This window comes from Lycium barbarum, chromosome 12 (assembly GCF_019175385.1).
Source record: "Lycium barbarum isolate Lr01 chromosome 12, ASM1917538v2, whole genome shotgun sequence".
NCBI classification, from domain to species: domain Eukaryota; kingdom Viridiplantae; phylum Streptophyta; class Magnoliopsida; order Solanales; family Solanaceae; genus Lycium; species Lycium barbarum.
Window position 1 is genome coordinate 17,621,893 of NC_083348.1, and position 6,000 is coordinate 17,627,892.

Consider the following 6,000-nt stretch of genomic DNA (forward strand, 5'->3'; position numbering starts at 1 on the left):
CGGTTGGGCTCGGATTGGGCCTAGCCCACTAACCTTTCTGCATTAAAACGTCCATATCTCCTTGTCCCGACGTCACCTGCGAACCCACGACCTATGGTTGGAAAGATAATTCAATTATCTACAACTTCTATTTCTTGGTATTTTTCCAAATTCCAAACTTATAATACCGTTTTTGCCCCCCAAAGTCAGGTCACCCGAAAACGTTTTCTTAAAAATATTCGTTTGGAGGACTTCCACTTTGATTTGGCCCAAGGGTCCTTCTTGAGTTGTGTTTAACTTCACATATGTGATTCATATAATTTGTCACATGTCCCAAAAAAAATCTTGACGTGTGGGCCCCACCTCAACTTATAATTAATCCGACGTTCAAAAATACGGGATGTAACACTAGTACACCTAGGACATGCCAAAAGAAGGAAAGGGGTAGTTTTACATACCTTAATTGCGTCTTACGCTCGCCCAAACTCAATTCCCGTTTCGTCCAAAATCTACAATTGGTCATAGTTGCCAAATATAAGTTATAAGCTTTTAGGATTTCAATCTTAAATTCATATTGCTTACCGAAATTTCGGCAGCATTTCCCCTATAAACTCAACATCCCCGAGAATCATCTCGGCCCAATATATCAACAACAACAACCCAACAATACCAACAACATCAACAATCATCACAAAACGCACTATAACATAAATAGTCCTCTTTTCTACATAAGGCGACAACTTCCGTTCCAACTTCACAATATCAAGCTAACATCAACATTTTTATATTCATTTACTAATTCAAGGTTATTCAAACATAATTCAATAACATTTCAAGCAATACTCATGGATTCAAGTATTCCCGCCAATTCTATATTCCCGCCGAAACTTCTACAAATGCGACGAAACAACAAGGTCGCATTGTCTTCTTCCAAATTCATTAACAACAACCATAATCCACATTTTAGAATTCTACTTCCATAGTCACATAAAACTATATATTAAAAACACATAATTTCCCATAACAACGCATAACCAATTTCAATGCCGACTTAGCTCGTTAAACCTTTATTTACGTCATGAATGTCACAACGACACAACTAACAAACTAAATGGAATTTAATTCACCTTCCTTTTACTACCTTATGGCTCACGGCCACACACCACTTCACACACACACACGACTATGCACACACACATCACAACTCCATAATTCTCATCTAATTCAAATCCTTACAACATATATACTTATTCCATAACATAAAAGAATAGATTTCTTACCTCTTTCTTCAAACTTCAACTTGCCGCAAACGTTGTTCTCTCGCTTAACTAATTATACCGTGTTGGAGAGCGTCCTGAGCTTAACAAGAATTCAAGAAGAATAAGATTTTAGAATCAAAGTTGATGGACTTGGATTTTTTTTTTTTTGTTGTTGTTTGTGGTTCGGCCGAAAGCCCCTTCAACTCTTGCTCTCTCCTTGTTTTGTGTTGTATCAAGAATGTTCTATGGATAATGACTTATATAATAATCCTCCTAATTAATTAGCACATGGAATAATTTCCATGGACTTGGGCTTGGCCATATGGCCGGCCACCGCAAGTAATTGGGCCTTAATTTTTCCTTTATTTTTTTGAGCCCAATTCATTAGAAATCTTATTTTTAAATTCCCGAAACTAATTTCCAAAATTCCAATTTTACCCTTGGCCTTCCTCCGTAATTCCACATCAATATTTTTCATGAATAACACACATATATGAAATAAAATCAAATATGGCCCTCATTTCCTACAAAGCAAGATTATTCCAAATTTTTTCAAATACGCCAAAAACACGGGATATAACAATCCTGCCGCCCAGCTAGAGCATATACGCGGGGCTGGACAGCACCTGAAGTAGATGCTCCCCCTCTACTTCTACCTCTACCTGCTGAAGTCTGGGGAATCTGTGCTGTCGAGCGTACCGAAGAAGAACCCGCTGCTGAACCTGTAGGCTGAGTCCCAGCCCTATCTCTTGCTGAAGGACAGTCTCTCATCATATGACCAACTTGCCCGCAGGCATAACAAGCATCCGAACCCTGACGACACTGTCCGGAATGCAATTTGCCGCACTGGCTGCACCGCGGTACTGGAGGTCTCCTCTGACTACAATCTCCCTTAAACTGAGAATCTGGGGCCCTCGAACTATGGCTCTGTCCCGACTGGAAAGAACGGTCAAACCTCCTGTCTGAGAATCTGGGAGGCGTACTGGTCGCTGACTGACCTGAGTGCCTATAATGCATCTGTCTCGATCCCCCTCTATGCTCACTGCTCGTTCCCATAGATCTAGCCCTCTTACCTTGTCTCCGATCATTATCGCGATCACTCCTCTGCTGCTGTTGTCATTCCTCAAGATTCTGAGCATGAGCCTTTATCCGAGAAATATCCATCCCGTCTTGCAAGGAGGCCGTCAAACAATCTCTGAACAGATGTGGCCCTAGACCACTCACAAATCTATAGACCCGGTCTCCCATGTCGGCCACCATAGTTAGAGCGTACCTATCCAATTAATTGAACTGCATACTATACTCTCGGGCACTCATGCTTCCTTGCTTTAAATTCAAGAACCTGTCCGCTCTAGCTCGGCGGACCTCGGGTAGCAAGTAATGACGAATAAAGGCATCCACAAATTATTGCCAAACGGGAGGTGGTGCATTCTCTCCTCTTGATGCCATCCAATTTTTGTACCATAACACCGCCACATCGCAGAGTCTATAAGAGGTCAACTCTACGGATTCGGTCTCGGAGGCATGAATAATCTTTAAGGTCCTCAACATTTCGTCAATGAAGTTTTGCGGATCTTCATCCGGCTTCGACCCAAACAATTTCGAGGGATTTAAGGTCATAAAATCACGGGCTCTCGTACTAGCTGAACGATCACTTGGGCCCGCATTATGTCATTGTGCCTGAGCGGCAACCAATTGTGTCAATAAATGTATGGCCTCGGATACTTGTTGACCCGAAGCACCCGGTGGAGGAATCGGAGCTGAGGCTCCTCCTTGCTCTTCTACATCGGGCACGGCCTCATTTTGTGATTCACCTTCCTCTACATTCAGCGGAAGCTCTTGTTCTGCCTGCCTTTTTGTCGTAGCCTTGCCCTTCTGGGCGGCGGTAGCTTTTCCTTTTGGCGGCATTTTTTTCTTGAAACCATAACACACTTTTAGGAAGGATGTAATCTTAGGCACGGCTCTATCGCACGATCTAATGAGAAGAAGGATGGTCCTTTTCCTAAATGCCCTGTAGCCTCTTGTTTATTAGCGTGGCGCGCAACACACCATAAACAAGACTCTACTAGACACGGCTCATAGACACTTCCTACGAGCTCTGATACCACTTTTATCACGACCCAACTGGGGGCCGCGACGGGTACCCGGGGCTAACCACCGAGCACCGCTCGCTCTACTACTCACCTTACGCGATTAATGCACTTTTTATTTCTTTTAACTCAAGCACGAAAAAGTAATAGTTTATAGGGAAACATAAATACTTTTGTATATATATATCTTTAGTATATCAAAATAATAAGTACATGTATACATGAAAAATGTGAGACAATACTACCCACACTGCGCATCTACGAGCCTCTACTGACATATTGTACATATAGACGGAACAAGACTCTGTCGTGCCCAAATTGTATATACACAAAAGGAATAATCATAAGCACCTCCGAACAATGGAGTGCTTTCAGTCCGCTGTCAGCTCCTAAGAATCTGGATCAAGCTCGCCTCCCTGTCTACCTGTGGGCATGAACACAGCGTCTAAAGAAAAATGACGTCAGTACGAATATTGTACTGAGTATGAGAGGCATAAATAATGAGGAAAGACATTAATAGTATAATGAGAACATCAATGTGAAACATCTGGACCCGAATGACATTCATAAATGAAAAAATGCATGCTGTCTTACTCATACTTATCATCATAACATGTATGCATCATATGCAAGCTGCCCGTCCATATCGGAACGGTGTGATAATCAATATCATTAGCGCGCGTCCAGGCCTCCCGCGTTCGGGGTACCATCTCATGCCGCCCACTAGTGGTGTCTGCCCATACCAGAAGGTCATAGTGTATCCGTATAGCTGCCCGCCTCAGCGGTGACTGCCCGGCCAACTAGGCCCGGTGTGAAATGCTCATGTCATGCTTATCATAAAATAATCATAATAATGTGCTCATTATAACATACTTATCTTATCATAGTACCTGCATAAGACTCGAGATTGACTTTACTCTATCGGGGTGATGTAAGGTCGTGATCCCTCGATTACATTATTGAGCAATCATGGACATTCTGCCTCACCTTGAAAGAACTAGCACATAAGGTGAGTGTAGGCAATGAATAACATCATCATCATTCTAGCATCATCATATCGTGTCTCTTATCTCATATAAGCATTTATGGAAGTAGGCTTTTAACTTTTCGGAATATAGAAACTCATGAAGAAGATAGGGATTCGAGTTATAAGATTCATGCCGTTAGAAGGAAAGGACTAGCCTCACATACCTTGTCGCTTAGCTACGTTATCAATCCCTTGTCTTCCTTCAAGGTCACGTCGTTACCTTCACGAGAGAATTGGACTAACATTAGTTAATCGACTTAAGAGAATACGTCACTATTTCTAGAGAAAATTGGGCAGCATTTCCTTTATTTGTACTACTTTTCCCATCGTCTATATCAATTCCCAATGTTCACCACAACATCCACAATATTACAACCAACAACCATCATTTATATCTATTCACCATATTTCACCATTTCCCACCAATTTTCCCACATTTATCCGTATAGCTCATTATTGTGTTCTCGCACCTTTAATACTTGTTTCATGATATAAACATCATTAATATCGTATTCGTAATCCTAACACTTCAACATTCATGATTCAATCCCACTATCATCCAATGATGACACTATTCATCCATTCAAGACCCATTTTCCATGTCTTTCTACCATTCAAGCTTCCTAGCCTCCTAATACCTTAAATAACATGATAAAGTCATGAAACATACCTTAGCTAATAGTTGAACAAGTCTTGAGTTGGAATGCTTCACTTGGGCCAAACCCTAGTTCGACCTTCTATGGAATTTCTTGCCTTAAATGATCCTTTTGATGTGTTCTTACACTAGGTTTTTGTGGATTGATGATATTGATCCTAAATTTCTACTTGAAGTCTTGTTTTGGAAGAGTATGGAATGTTCTAGAGAGCGAGAGAGGGTCGTGGAGTGAGAAGAGGAAATGAGAAAATGAAACTTGGATCATATTTTTATAAAATGCAAATCAGTCCCGATGCCATTTTACGGTCCGTATAATTGACCGTAAAACTGATCCAGTGGCCACTCTTCTCTGTGTCAACTTGACGGTTCATTCTACGGACCGTCAAACCATTATACGGTCCGTATAACCTACCGTAAAACTCACCCTTCAGCAGTCTCTTCTGTGACACTTCTGCGGTTCATTATACGGCCGTAAAACCCTTTTACGGTCCGTATAGTTGACCGTATGACCCACCAGTTCACTGAATCTCATTTTCTTCACTTCGTTTCATCTCCGATCCTTATGGAACCTTCTTAACAATTGTTCAACACTTCGATACCAATCTACAGGACGTTATCACTCGTCTCCAAAACACCGCATACGCTATGTCCTTTGCTAGCCTACTCACTGTACACTAACGGAAAAACTTCTGAGGTGTAACATTCTTGCAGCAAAGGAATCAAACAGTATGCATAGTATACAATCCTAGAATTAACCAACTAACTTGGTGCAAGAAAGACAAGATAACAAGGCACAATTAATTCCCAACATCAGACTAAAATTTCTAAAGAAGTAAAGAAAAATAGGATTCTCCAAGTAAGTTACAAAAGCAAGTTTGGAAAGTAACGAATAAATCTTAGTCCCATCAAGCTAAAAGAAAACCAGTGCCCAACTAGATATTGATTTAGAAAATAAGAAATGCAAATTCCATTAACGTAGGTGTAATACCC